Here is a 16,159-nt window from a genome sequence, read left to right on the forward strand (position 1 = left end):
TTTACAGTGTGGGTTCTGTCAGTAAGCGTAGTTGGCATCCCATCGAGTGACATAGGGATTAATGCCCAGCTTAGTAAGTTTATCTATGATTCCAGAGTGGGGGATGGTGTTGAACGCCTTGGTGAGGTCCAGATAGGCTGTGTGGACCACTTTACCCTTGTCCACGGCTCTGGAAACTAATTCAAAGAAGTTATTCAGGTTCAGGAGACGAGATCGTCCCTTCACGAACCCAAACTGCATGGGGTCCAGTGCTTGAAGGTTGCCAGTGTCTTTGTTTCTAAGTTCTTTTATAATGCATTCCATGACTTTGCAGATCAGGCTCATCAGACTGATGGAGCGGTAGTTCCCTGGATCCAAGGTGGATATCTCTTTGTGGAGTGGGATAACTGTAGCTGTGCACCACTCAGTGGGCACGAAGCCTGAGGTGAGGCTATGATTAAACATGGCACTTAGGTGAAGTGCCAGTGCATTTTGTAGTTCATGTAGTACACAGCCTGGGATGTCGTTCGGTCCCATGGATGCTGTATTCTTGGCTTTGGAGAGCGCGTTTTTTACCTGTGTGGCCGTTATTACCAGAATTTGGCAATCTTTCGATATTGAGATGGGCCTTTTAGGGGGTGAGAGGGGGGTGAAGTTTGCACTGATTTGATCTGACAGGATATTGGCAATATCCTTGGGATCAGTATATTTAATGCCATTCTGTTGTAGCTCAGAGTAGATCTGGGCATTGCCATTTAGATTCCTGACATAGCTATAGAATGCCTTGTGGTTGTCTTTGGAATCTTTGGCAATTTTATTTTTGTAGCTAGCTTTGGAGGATTTTATGAGGGATCTTAGCTTCTTACTGAGGCTGGTAAGGGAGTTTTTTGCATCCTGGGATTTTCCGCTTTTCTGCAACAGTTTTTTCCTTTTGTTGTGAAGTTTGTTTATGGCGAGGGACCACCAGATTGGCTTCCGTTTTTTTGGAGGAAAGCATCTTGGTTCTGTTGGAGATGGTGCGATTCATGCACGAGTGGATGTGCTCATACAGAGCCTTAGTGTAGGATTCAGCAGTCGAACTTTCAGTTCCTGTCTGCATGGGTGTTATGAAGTTTGTCACTTCTGACTTGAGTAGCATGAAGTTGGCTTTGGAGAAGTTTTTTTACGGAGGTTTCCTTACTGGGTGGTGGGGGTGGGATGTGGATGTCAAGGGTGATTAGCTTATGGTCAGACCTGACCAACGAGGGGGTGAGCATAGGTGTGGAGCATCGATTCCCATGTTGGTAATGACCAGGTCTAGGATATTGGAGCTCCTGGTGGGACTAAGGATTAGTTGATCTAGGGCGTTGGAATTTATGAATTCCAAGAACCGTTGGGCAAAGGTGCTGGTACATGAGTAGTTTTTCCAGTTAATGGCAGGGTAGTTAAAATCACCCAGTATTAGGGTGTTTGGTTGTATCTTAATATTTTCCACTATGTTTAGAAAGGTGTAGTGAGAATCTTGGGGCATGGTGGGGGATCTGTAGCAAGCTACAATCTGGATTGCAGTCTTACGTAGTGTTAGTTGCACCTGGAGAATTTCAGACACATTTGTGTTGGGCATTTAGCCTGATGTTGTGAATATCCTTGGTGAATATGGACACTCCTCCACCTTTAGTGTTTCGGTCCTGGTTTAGTGGTCAAAAAGTGTGGTAAGAGTTGTAGCCTGGTATTGCAGGGGTGCTCTCTGGAGCCTTGAACCAGGTCTCAGTTACTGCACAGATATCGATGTTCTCCATTTTTAGGAGTGCCTCGAGAGAATACATTTTGAGGTTTAGACTTCTAGCATTGAGCAGCATTACCTTCAGATTTTGCATACTTGTACCTGTTACGGTGGTGGTTTTGTCCTTGGAACTTTGCCTAAAAAAGGCACTATAGGGGTGGCAAGAGCCTTAGCCAGTAACCTGAATCCCAGGGGTGACAGGTGCAGACCATCTCTGGCAAAGCATTGTGGTCTGCTAAACTAGCTTTATTCTTTTTTGCTACTTTTTTACCATTTGTTGGTATTCTTCTCTACCATAGCTGGTAAAGTTTTTCCTTCTTTCTGTACCTTTGTGGTGAGGTAGTAAACTTTACCATTGTTGGTATAACCTTTTTGTTTAAAAAAAAAAAATCTATCTTTAACAAAAAAAATATCTTTACCTTCCTTGACAGATTTTTTTTTTCCTTTAGACATTCCGCATAGCATGGCTGATTTTCAGCGTACCAGTTTTAAGAAATGCGCTTTCTGTTGGCACAAGATATCCAACTCTGATACCCACAGGGAGTGTGCTTATTGTTTAGGCCCTGCTGATCTAGACACTGCTTGTAATATTTGTGGTGGCTTCAGCACTAGAGCCATCAGTGATCATTGTAACAAATTAGTGCTGAAGGGCCTTATTCCTTCTTCTGCTCATTCTACCACTGTGCCTACTTCAGGGGCTCAAACCCCTTCTCAGAAATCTAAATCAACGAAGTCCAGGGAGCATAGAAAGTACTCTCCTGTTAGGTCTCCCAAATCTGCCCAGACATTGGAGCCTTCCAAAACCCTCAGATCTAATGCTTTCTTCCAAAAAGTCTCCTCTGCTCCAAAGCTCCCATTTCTCTCCAGAGCCAGTATCTCCTAGACTGAGGTCACCTTTTCTGCAAGGGCCTATACGAATGTCTTAACCTACTTCCACTTCCTCTTCCATCAGGTCCTTCCAAAGTCTTTCCGAAGCAGAGATGGACAGCATGATGAGAAACTTTCTCAGAACACAGATCCAGATGGGGGTCATACTGGCTCCATCTCCCATCAGATCCATGAGCCTTAACCCTCCCTCACATACCATTGTTACTCCTCGATCTGATCTTCTGTTTCTGAGCCCTCGGAACAGAGATCTCCGATAGTCAAACCATCAGATCTGAAGATGCCTTTATCTTTGACTCTGACTACTTCCCCTAATTCATTCATCTCTGAATCCTCTTGTGCAGGATGTATGTCAAAGCCATAGCGTCAGCATCTGATCTGAGGGAATGACTGTAACTCCAAAGCTTTTGGAGCTGTCGCTTCCCCTCAGGCCTCACCTGTGACTCCTCCCTCAGAGCGGAAGGCCAGGAAGGGCCCTGGGCTGTCTAATCCAAGAGTTCCAGCTCCAGTCAGATTGGCCTCAGCTTCTTCTAGTCCCTCTGCCTTCGAGGTGGTGGAGAGGGTATTCTTTCACCTGAGAGCAGTCTTGACTCTTTCCACTTCGGATCCAGTTCCTGTTCCATTTTCAGATACTGTTTCTGACTCTCTTCATCCTATGCCACAGGGATAGCCAGCACATAAGAGCTTCTAAGCAGTTCCAGTTAGAGAACTTCCAGCCTCTTCCAATACCACTCCAGAACAATCCACTGAAGAGGTCCCCCGAAAGAGTTTGTGCAAAAGGAGGCACTTAGATTCCTCTCAGAAATCTTTTACAGAAGACGCCAATTTCGATGAAGGGGAAGTGTCCCCTAGATCTCCACCAGCAGGCATCTCCTTTGGAAACATTCTAGAAGCCCTACACTAAAAAGGTGGTTGGTCTTCCCAAACCCCTTCCCAGGAGGAGTCGGTGTTCCTAGAAGCGTTTAGGTCTGGCCTGTCTACATCTTAGATTAACCTTCCCCCACATGAGCATATAGATCTTGTCTCCTGGTGGGCATGGAAGGAACCAGACACCATAAAACCAATTTCCAGGTACCTGGCTAATATTCTTGGTGCACCTACATACAGACAGTATTGGAGTAAGGGAATCCCCATAGATGCCATGGTTGTTTCTGCAGCCACCAAAAAGGAGCTGGCTGAACAGAGCTCCCCTGTCCATCCCTCTAATGAGAGTCTAGGACATTGGAAGCAAGTTTATGCCTCAGTGACCTTTGCTTTATGGTCGATAAACTACTTGGAACATTTTACTAGATTACAGAGGGACTTAAGGAACTCTACCCTGGGTCCATGTCAGTGAAGGAAGAGAAGACTTGTTCTTTGTGATTAGCCACCCTACAACCTGCATCTGTGTCCATGAAGTTACTCTCATGCAGCTAAAGGTTCCTCATGGGCCACAGGTTCAGGCATAGGCATTCGGAGATATGCCTGGATGAAACTGTGTGACTTTGTGGAGCCTTTTAAAGCATCATTTGTCAATGCTTCCTTTGATGGATCTTCCCTGTTTGGGCCCACTGTTACGGAGACACTTTCCCAGAGAGAGCAAGATGGAAAGACCTTGTCTGCTCTGGGAATCCATTTTTCTACCCCGCAGAAACATTTTTCTAGAAATCAATGCAGTGATAAGAAAATGTGGATGTTCTTCATGTTTCTCTGTTGCAGTCATCAAATTTGGGTTATCCCTGCCAAGGTAGCCTTCGGCCGGCCCAAATACCAGAGGCCTAGTATTTCTGCTTCAGTTGCTTTCGCTTCAGGACTGACAACAGGTCGCCAGTAGTATAAAGTTAGGCAGCTGATGCCATTACATCAGTCTTTCTTGTCATGGAGCCTGAAGCAGAAGCAGTTCGCAAGAGTGCCGGTCTACTGCTACCTGAGTTTCGTCTACCAAATTGAACCTGAAGTCTTCTAAAGCCAAGTACCCCATTGGGGATCCTTTTTTCTTGCACTAACCGATGTCAGAAAAAGTTAACAATTGTCTTGCCTGTGGAAAACAAATACCACACCGAGACTTTCATTCTTACTGCATCACTTGCTTAGGCCCAGACCACGATGTCCCCAGCTGTCGCTTCTGTGCTTTGTTCAATGCCAGAACTGTCCTTCGTCAGGCCCTTATTGTAGCTATTTTCCCTTACAGTACTCAAACTCCAATATTGCTTCAGTAAGCCATCCGATAGCAGATCTTCTGAAAAAACATAAAGATAAAGACAGAGACAGACCGCACATGTCCAAACCTATTGACGACAATCCCGTTAAGCTAGTCGTCAGTTCTCCTGTCCTCAGTGAGGCTCATTCGCAGCCCCTGATGCCCGTTTCTGTGGATTCACAGGCCGCTACCAAGACCCTTTTGGAGTCCGGTATGCCGCAAAACTCTTCTTTGACTAAAGATCCTGCGGTCGTCTCTACCTTGGATGGGTCCAGAGCCACTGAGCAGGCACCAACTTCCAAGGAAGTCCTTTGCACTACCCATTCTCGACGCAAACCATTTTCTTTTGCAACTACCATTCTTTCGAAAATGACTTGAGTTTCTTAGGCCCAGGGTACGAATCACACCCAGGAAACCAACGACCCAATCTCAGGCACCTGCTTTCTTGCCTCAGTCTCAAATGCTTAAAATGGTGCAAGACCTTATCATGCTGATCAGGGGAAGCCAAGCTACCCCTTCCAAAAGAAAAAGGCATCTGTCCCCTGTAGTTTTGTCTGAACAGGAGTCTGATGACTCTGATGCATCTGAATATGAAGACCTGTAACCCCTCTTTGCTTATGAGGATTCTGATGCAGAGGATTCCGTTCCTTCAGCCTTTCCCCCAGAGGATTTTTCCTTTGGGGAAACCCTTCATACCTTAAGGGAGCATTTCCAATGGGAAAGTCAGGACAGCCCTCAGTCTAAAAAGAGACTCGGGGAATTCTTAGATCTTCCACAGCACAGACCCTTGGCCATCCCCCCAGTCCTGGATGTTGTGGAGGATGTTTTCCTGGAATCCAGCTCAACTCCTGACACCCTCCCTCCTGCACCCAGAAAACCAGACAGGTATTACAGAGTCCCTGACTCTGACAAATTTTTTTTTAAAATCCTGCTGCTGACCCTGAGGTAATTTCTCAAGGGCCTAAAGGAATTAAAGCAACCTCTGCTAAGAATCCCACCCCCTCAGATAGGGATTCCCAAGCACTAGACAGATGGGGTAAAAAAATATACAGCTACTCTTGCTATCAGAGCACTAGATTGTCAGTTCCATATGCTATAATTTCAGCAACATACCCTGGAACTCCTCAAACAAAAAATGTCTTCCTTTCTGGCTTATGCAGAATCTAAAGAGTTACAAGAGTTAATGCATTCTGCAAGTCAAGTAACTAAACACACCTTGCACTGTGGTTTTGACACCCTAGAAGCTTCTTGCAGGGCAGCAGTCACCGGTTCTGTCCTTAGAAGGCATGCATGGCTTAAGGAACAGCCTATCCCGGACCATATTAAATCTAAATTGTTGGATGCCCCCTTGCACAAAGACAACTTATTTGGCACTAAGGCAGAAGAGGTCTTAAAAAAAGATAGAAGAAAAAGCAAAATCTATGCAGACAGTTAAGGATTTCTTACTGGTCCAGCCACCCAGGTTCAGCAGGCATTGTCCCTCCAAGCACTAGTCCTTTCCTGCTCCCCCCAGGTCAGTTCAGCCCAGACCCCTAGGCACCAGACCCTCCCTAGTCAGCAGCCACAGGGAATGCAGAGATCTAAGCAGTGGACTACCTCCACTTCAAAACCAGGGAGTTCTAAGCCACCCCCTTATGGTAAGAACTCACAATGACTCTCCTCCCCACCCCCTCCCTCTGCCCACCTTCACTTACCCCTAGGAGGAAAACTCTCCTTTCATGCAAGCACCTCGGCCACCATTACCAACAACTGCTGGGTTCTCAACATAGTGTCCCAGGGATACAAATTTTCTTTCCACACCCTTCCAATTCCAAACGGGTTCCCAGATCCACCTCCAAACCAGTGGGCAGAGGCGGAAAAGCAAGTCCTTTCCCTGCTCTCCATGAGGGCAGTAGAGCACATTCCTGCAGAACAGAAAGGCCAAGGTTTCTACTCCAGACCTTTTCTGATACCCAGAAAAGAGGGCACCCGGCACCCCATCCTCATTCTATCCATTCTAAACACCTTCCTGGTGATCCCAAAATTCAAAATGCTCACCCTCCAGCAGCTGCTACCCATGCTGTCCAAGGATGCTTGGCTAACCACCCTAGACCTAAAAGAGGCCTACCTCCACATTCCTATCAGGGAATCATGTAGAAAATATCTCCGTTTCAAGGCAGAATGTCAGCACTTTCAGTTCCCTTCACTTCCCTTTGGCTTATCTACTGCTCCCAGAGTTTTCAAAAAATGTCTGGCTCCGGCCATTGCCTTCTGCAGGCAAAGGAATATCCAGATTTACCCATACTTAGACTGCCTAATTCAGGCAGACAGCCAGGAAAAGCTGCTCAAGCACCTGACCTTTGTAAAGTCCCTACTAACCTCCCTAGGGTGCACAGTCAACAAAAAGAAATCCAAACGGGTACCCACCCAAAGGATTAGATTCCTGGGAGCAAGCCTGGGCACAGCATCCCAGATGGCATTACTTATACCAGAAAAGCAAACTTTCCTGACAGCCTACTTCTCTCAACTAGCCACCAGACCCCAGCTATCTGCAAGGAAAATCCTGCAAGCTGTGGGGTTCATGGCATCTTGCATTCCACTCATTCCATATGCCAAACTGCATATGAGGAAACTTCAGTGGTGCCTAAAAAGCCTTTGGTATCAACACTCTCAAGACCTGGAGACTCTTATATGTATAATACCTTGCCTCAGAAAAGATTTTCTTTGGTGGGCGAAGCATGCTCCCACAACAAGGGACTACCTTTCTCACCACCCCCCGCCTCCCAGGCCCTCACCACAGATGCATCAGACAACGCCTGGGATGCACATCTGGATGGTAGGTGCATACAAGGCCAATGGAGCCCATAGCAAATCCATCTGCACATCAACCAAAAAGAGATGATAGCTGTCCAGCACACCTTGATAGCTTTTAAGTCCCTTCTCTCCCCAGGGGCTATCCTGATCAAAACAGACAACACAACTGTGATGTGATACATCAACAAGCAGGGAGGGAATCACTCCAACCCTCTATGCAGGCTGGCCATGACCCTTTGTCACACAGCCTCTGCCATGTAACTCCACCTAACACAAGTCCTACCAGGTTCTCTCAACTCTCTGGCAGACCACTTAAGCAGAAATCTTCTGGACCCACATGAGTGGCAGCTCAACAGAAGAACCTTCACCCTAATAACTCAGAAATGGGGCACCCCGAAGGTCGACCTCTTTGCCTCCCACACCAACCATCAGCTCAGCAAGTTCTGCACCAGGGAGCATCACTCCATGGCTTGGAAAGATGGATGCCCTTTCCTTCCCCTGGGTCAATCTATCGGTCTATGCCTTTCCTCCACTACCTCTCATCCCCAGGGTACTACTCAAAATAAATGAGGAAAAACCAAGGACAAATGTTATGTTGTCCATCTTGCCTTCATTCTTGCTGTTTGACTTGGCCATCTTCTATAGCTCGAGAGCTGTTTACTGGCTCGAGGCTACCCCTTATCCCAGCATGCCCAGCGTCAGCTACCCAGATCTCATTTGCCGCTTCAGCTGCAAGGTTGCTTCCGTACTGGCTCAGGCTTAGTATACTTTTTTCTATTAATATATTGTTTATTCTTGAAATTTTGTCAAGCATTTGTCAATTTTTTGTCTAGATAATATTCCTTTATCCCTTTTCGCTTTCTTGTGTATTTTAGCTTTGTTGGCTGTCGCTCCATACCTCGCAGGCCTTCTGTTTCCTTTGAACTCGTTTAAATTAGAGTTCTCCCTCCCCCCTTAGAATAGCCGTTTAAATTAGAGGCATTCCTTTCTGTTCCTTAACTGTAAAAAAAAAAAAAATCTATTTGTTTCTTGTTTTTTTTGTAGTATAGGTTTTTATTATTGTTGTTGTGGTTGTTGTTACTATAATGTCTAAAGATACCAAGGTATCTGGCTTCAAAAAGTATGACTCATGCTGTCAGAAAATGTCTCTGACAGATGGGCACACAAGTTGTGTATATTGTTTGGGCGTTGTTCACCTGCAGGACTCCTGTTCTATAGGTCACACTTTTAGTCCAAGGGTCCTGCAGGAGCCCAAAAACAAATTGATCCTTCGGGGATTACTGAAGCCTCAGGATTCTCTGGCTAAAAATACATAGCCAGCGAAATCCCCTAAGTCTGTCAAGCCATCGGCTCCACCTTCGGAGCAGACTCCTTTACTTGACCAACCAAGTATGCCGGTGCTGGCTGGCACCGACAAGACAACTCCATCAGCTCCATATGCTATTTCGGAGCCGTCTCAAAGCCATAAGAGACTGAGGTCTCCGTCCTTGGAGTCCATCCACTTGGCACCTCAGTCACCTTTGTTACAGAGTGAACGTAGCCATCATTCTTCCCACTCCTCTTGATCCTCTAGGTTATCGGATCATGATGTGGAGAGAGTAGTAGGTAGGTTGCTTAAGTCACAGGCACTGGCGAAAATTTTGTTCAGCCCACCTCATCAGCTATCTGCTTCAACTGCCTCTATTTCTGTTCCTCCTCCAACTACATTTAGCTCGGAGCAGGAGACCATGGATCCGCAGGTAGTATAACCGTTGACGCCGATCATCATCATCATCATCATCTCTCTTTCGGTTCCGACGTCAGCTCTGATTACTTCGATTATACCATCTATCGAGGGATCTGGGTGCCGAGGTTCTCTCGTCGGCTCCGAGGGGGGGGGTGACGTCGGACCCTTGTCCGACCCCGTTCTCCCCCTCGGAGCTTCGGCGCAGGTGAGCTCTGCTTCAACATCGGCCTCGGAGCCGTCACCCACAACGCGGATAAATACTCCAGTTTCTTCGGAGACTGAGCTTTCTCTGCCTGGAGGTTGTGATGCCTTTGAGGTCATGCGGAGTGTGCTGTCCCCCGAAACAGCTCTACTGCCAGCTCCATCGGCTCCTCCCCCCGTGCTGTCTGTTCCAACCTCTACTCCTCCTCCAGACCCCAAGCGTAGGGAACCTATGCCCCAGGACACCCCATTGGGTGATCCCTCTTCTTCCGAAGCCTCCCCTGATCACTCGTTGGAGCCTCCCTGGAAGAAGTGCAAGAGGAAGCACATAGACTCCCCTGAGTCTGTCACTTCAGATACAGACATGGATGAATCGGAAGGGTCCCCCTCTGAAGATGTTTCCTTTCTGGACATCCTTGAAATGCTTAGACAGAGGAGGGACTGGACTTCCCTAGCCCCTACCGAGGACGAGTCTGTATACCTGGACGTATTCGCTTCCCGACCTTCCACATCCTGGGTATCTCCTCCTTTCGATCCACTCATCTGTAGTGGCTCAAAAGGCTTGGTCAGCTCCAGATTCTGTGGAACCTACTCTGTGGAGACCAAACAAATTTATTACAGCCCCCCAGGACAAGAAATTCCTCTCCAAAGGTGTGCCCGTTGATGCCATGGTAGTAGCAGCAGCCACCAAGAAAGATTTAGCAGAAACCTCTTCATCTGTTCATCCTGCGAACAGAGTGTCTCGGACGATGGACAGATATGGAAAACGAATGTTTGCTTCAGCGACCTTTTCAATGAGGTCCCTGAACTATCTATGCCATTTTACACATCTTCAAAGGGATCTCCTGAAAGAGCTTGGAGATACCCTTCAAGATCCTACAGCTGAGAGAGCACCAGCAAAAGTAGCTTCTCAGCTTGCGACTCTTAATTCCATAGTCAACTCCTCCATGAGGCTGATTTCCTATGCAGCCGATGGAGCGAGCAGAGCCGCAGGGACAGGTGTGGCTCTCAGGAGACATGCTTGGATGCGGTTGTGTCAATTTGCAGAACCCTTTTGAGTGTCCTTCACCAATACTCCCTTTGATGGCTCCTTTCTTTTTGGGCCTCAGGTGAGACATGTTGACCAGGTGTGAGCAGGAAGGCAAGACTCTCTCTACCGTGGGAGTCCATTTTTCCACTCCTTCCAGACCTTATCCCAAGGGTCAGAAGAGCGGAAAGATGTGGTTCCAAAAATCCCAGGGACCCTTGCCTGACACACTTGGTGATTTTTCCCCCAGGGGCAGAGGGGGAAACAACAACAATAACAGATGCCACCCTCATGGCAGAGGGGGACTGCAAAACCAGGGTGACAGAGAAACCTTCTCAGTCGAACCTTTTCAGCATCCCTAAAGGGTTGCCTGACTGCTCATCTCTGGAGGCAGTCGGGGGAAGACTTTCGCTGTACCCAAAAGCCTGGCAAAATATAATGAGACAGATGGGTGCTATCTATCATATCCCGAGGTTACAAAATTCCCTTTCATCAATCCCCCATAGAATCAAAAAAAGCCCATCCCAGATGTCCCACCCAATCTAAGGGATCAAGTAGTCACAGAAGTTTCAAGACTGCTAGAAAAAAGAGCCATTCAAGAAGTCCCCGCAGACCAACTAGGATCCGGAACTTACTCAAGATTCTTTTTAGTACCAAAAAAGACAGGGGACTGGAGACCAGTACTGGATCTCAGCAGATTGAACAAATCTGTAGAAAAAGAAAAGTTCCAGATGGTGACACTGCAGTCCATTTTCCCTTTTCTGGGTCAGGACAATTGGATGTACTCGATACATCTTCAGAATGCGTACTACCATATCAAGAGGATATGTAGAGGATTAGCGTTTTCGGCTCATCCGGACGGTAATTAGTGGATGCCTGCTCATCTTAGACTGTAAAAGACTGCTGTTATCTAATACCAGCGCATTTTAGACTCTAAAAGCTACTAACTAGAAAACACTGTAGAGGACTAGCGTTTACAGCTCATCCGGACTGTAATTAGTGGATGCCTGCTCCCCTTAGACTGTAAAAGCTACTAACAGTATAGACATTGCCACTTTACATTAGCGCTTCTGCTAACAAGGCTGTATATATGGGGAACCTGCATACTTTCCACTCTAATAACCACTTCTCGTATACGAGCTTGAACTACTAAATACAAGATAATTAAGCGATTATTAGAAAGCTGTTACTTTTACAGTAGAAAACTTGCTCCAATATTTTTAATGCTGTCTGGTTATATACAGGGGACTTGTTATATTTCGACTTGTATAGTACCTCACATATAAAATATAACATGTTACATCTACGCTCTTGGTAAATGCCTGTATAGATGATTACTTTGACAAATTATGCTATAACAACTGTTTTCTACAAAGTGTGCTTATGATTGTGTGGTAATAAGCTGTCTTATTTATATGCTCTGTATTTTTACAACTGTAGATGTTCATCGTGTTACCCTGCTGCAGTAATCACACTTGGGTTATCCTGCCATCAGGCGGTCCCGCAGTCGGCCTGAATTCCAAAGTCTTGGTCCGGCGTCGGTTGCCGTCACTTCTTCCCTGATGTCAGTGCGCCAGGAGTATATAAGAGGCATCCGACGCCATTTTCCCCAGTCTTTTTGCCGCGCAATGCCCAAAGCAGAAGCAGTTCACAAGTGCCGGTCGGCCGACACCTGAGATTTTCGATTCAAATTTCAGTCCAAAGTCTTCAATAAAGCTAAGTACCCCGTTGACTCAGTCCAATGTCAGAAAAAGTTAACAATTGCATTTCTTGTGGGAAGCAAATACCTTATAAGGACTTCCATTCCTATTGTATTCCTTGCCTAGGCCCAGACCACGACGTCACAGGTTGTTGGTTTTGTGCTAGGTTTAATAAACAAACTATCAAATGCCGTTTTGACTTCGCACATTACTTTGGTATGAAATTTAATTATATCATGCCATCGGAGCAGCCGACGACCAGCATACATAAAAAATGCAAGGATAAGGACAGGCAGCCTAGGAACAAGCCAGACTCCGAGGCCTCTGCTGGGCCTGTCGCCGGTTCTCTGGTTTTCAGTGAGGCCCTGACGACCGCAGAACTGGAACCCCAGACAGCTGTGGATTCTCAAGCAGTCTCTACTAGGCCGACGCAGCCATCTTCCGACACCGGAGCAAAAGTAGACCCCGGTGCAGTGGAAACACCTTCGGTTGCAGAAGGTGTCTTCAGACTGACTACACTCACCATTAAATCTTATGCTAAGCTTAAAACTCCTTTAAAACCTAAGAAGACTGTACATCAGTCTACAGTTCAAGGCCCCATGCCTAAGAAACAGATGCTTAAGATGGCTGAAGATTTGATTACCCTAATCAACGGGTTCCCATCCCCCTCCCAATAAAAGTCCAAGACAAGAGGAGGATTATGCTTCCTCTGACCAGGTTTCAATGTCCTCAGATTCTTCTGAGGAACAAGATTACACTTTTCCACCTTATGAAGACTCTGATGCTGAAGACTCTATTCCCTCAGCATCTCCCCCTGAAGACTACTCCTTTGGGGAAACTTTACATACCATGAGGGAACATTTCCACTGGGAAGGCCAGGACTACTCTGATTCTAAGAAAAGGCTCCGAGAGTTCCTTTAAGTACCCCAGCACAGACCTCTTGCTATCCCTCCAGTTTTAGATATTGTGGATGATGTTTTCTTGGAGTCTAGTTTAAATCCAGACTCTCTACCTTTTGCTCCAGCCAAACCAGACAGAGATACTACAGAGTACCTGACTCTCACAAATCCCTTTATAAAAGCCCTGTGGCTGACCCAGAAACAATTTCCCAGTGTCCTAAGGGAGCTAAAGCTTCTATGGCTAAAAATCTGGTGCCCTCTGAAAGGGATTCCAGAGCCCTAGATAGATAGGGAAAGAAAATATACACCTCAGCAACTCTGGCTATGAGAGCATTAAATTGTCAGTTTCACTTGCTGAAATATCAGCAATTCCTAATGTCTCAATTAAAACAAAAAAATGAGCACACATACTGAATAGTCTGAATTCAAGGAAATGCAGGATCTATTGCATGCAGCTGAACAGGTGGGCAAACATACTTTACAATGCGGATTTGATTCATTGGAAGCTTCCTGTAGAGCAGCTGTTAGGGCTCTGTCATACGTAGACATGCTTGGTTAAAAGAACAAAACCCTTCCTGAGCATGTTAAAGCAAAATTATTGGATGCACCTTTACAGCAGGATGTATTATTTGGTGTCAAAGCAGAAGAGGTTTTAAAGAAAATGGAGGATAAGGCAAAGTCTATGCAGACAGTCAAGGATTTTTTGCAGGTACAACCCCCTCGTTTCAGCAGAAATTGGCCAACAAAAAACTGGTCCTTTCCAGCTTCTGACAGATCACAGAGGGGCAAATACAGATGCCTAAGAGGCAGAGGTCAGCCCTTACAAACCTCGCCAATGGGGTACTGCTACCCAGAAAGGAGGAGAAGACAGGCCCCAAGCTAGCAGAAGACAAACACAATGACTCGATCCTCAAACTACTAAGCAAATCTCTCCTGGCAGCTCCCTTGGGAGGAAAATTAGCATTTTTATGCAGACAAGTGGCACATCATCACAAAAGACAAATGGGTCCTAAACATTGTCTCTCAAGGATACAGATTCCACTTTCATACCTTACCAAGGATAAAAGGAATGCCAAACCTGCCACAAAACCAATGGGCAGAGGCACAAAAACAAATTACAGCTCTCATGGGCATGAGAGCCATTCAACGGGTACCTACACAGGAGCAAGGACAAGGATTTTACTCAAGACTCTAGTCCCAAGAAAGGACAAAGCATGGAGACCCATTCTGGATCTTTCAATTCTGAACACCTATCTGCAAATACCAAAATTCAAGATGCTAACACTACAGCAGCTTCTTCCCATGCCGGGCAAGAATGCTTGGCTAGTAACATTGGACCTCAAGGAGGCATACCTGCATGTCCCTATCAGACAAAATTGCAGAGGATACCCCGCTTCATTGCAGGTTCAACACATTATCAATTATCTGCACTGCCCTTTGGCTTATCTACTGCTCCCAGGGTCTTCACAAAATGCCTGGCACCAGTAATTGCATACTGCAGACAAAGAGGAATTCAAATATACCCATACCTGGACGACTGCCTTATTCAAGCAGAAAGCAAGGACATTCTTTCAAAGCATCTGGCATTTGTCAAACACCTTCTAAGTTGCCTAGGGTACACAGTAACCGAAAAGAAATCAAAACTAGTGCCCTCACAAAACAATATTCCTGGGTGCCAGCTTGAATACAACGGCCCAGATGGCTTATCTCACGCCAGACAAGCAACAACAGCTGAATCAATATTTCAAAATAGTGGCAACAAAGACCCAACTCCCTGCAAGAAAAATTCTGCAAGACTTGGGATTCATGGCATCTTGCATACTACTAATACCATTTGCAAAACTGCATATGAGGAAATTACAATGGTACCTGAAAAGCGTATGGACTCAGCACAGCCACAGCTTGGAAACAATGATTCCACTCATTCCCTGCCTTCAACAGGAGTTTCTATGGTGGGCACAGGCATGTCACCTCAACAAGGGTCAGCCTTTCACCTTACCCACAGCCAGGCAAACTATGGCAACAGATACATCGGACTATGCCTGGGGAGCACACATGGCAGGACAGTGCATTCAGGGCAAATGGACTACAGATCAGAGGCATCTGCATATCAATCAAAAAGAAATGCTAGCAGTACAGAATGCCCTAACAGCTTTCAAGGACCTCTTACACCCAGGACAACTAATAATAAAGACAGACAATACCACAGTAATGTGGTACATAAGCAAGGGGGCACACATTCCTACCCTCTATGCAGGCAAGCAATGACCTTGTGGAACACTGCACTGCCTTACCAGGTTCATTTACAAGCATAATTCCTGCCAGGAAAGAAAAACACATTGGCAGACGACCTAAGCAGAAACATCAGGGATCCACACGAGTGGAAACTAGATCCACAGGTATTTGCAATGATAGCTCAAAAATGGGGACGCCCAGACATAGATCTGTTTGCAAGCCCCCAAAACTACCAACTTCAAAAATTTTGCACAAGGACATTCCATCCACAAGCTTGGAAAGTGGACGCCCTCTCATTCAGTTGGAATACATTAACAGTGTATGCCTTTCCTCCACTGCCTCTTCTAGCAAAGGTACTGCTGAAAGTCTGATTAGAGAGGCCACAAATGATACTCATTGCACCAGACTGGCCACGCCAGCATTGGTATCCAATTCTAAGGAACATGGCCCACGGCCCACCATGGATTTTACCACAAATTCCTCACCTGCTCACCCAGCGAGACAATCAGATTCTACACAGCCAGCTCAAGACTTTAAACCTGGCTGCATGGCAAATTACCTAAACAACCAGCCAACACCTCTATCCAAAGCTGTTATGGATGTCATTCTGGAGGCCAGGAGGCCCAACACCAGGAAAACCTATTCAGACAAATGGAAAAGATTTTGCACTTGGAACCAGGCTAAAGGCCAAAATCCCCTTGATCCAAACATTTCTCAGATTCTACAATATTTAACTGAGATGTTGCACAAAGGACTTTCCTTTTCATCTATTA

This window comes from Protopterus annectens, chromosome 11.part0 (genome assembly GCF_019279795.1).
Source record: "Protopterus annectens isolate FY-2018-M chromosome 11.part0, PAN1.0, whole genome shotgun sequence".
Taxonomy (NCBI): Eukaryota; Metazoa; Chordata; order Ceratodontiformes; family Protopteridae; genus Protopterus; species Protopterus annectens.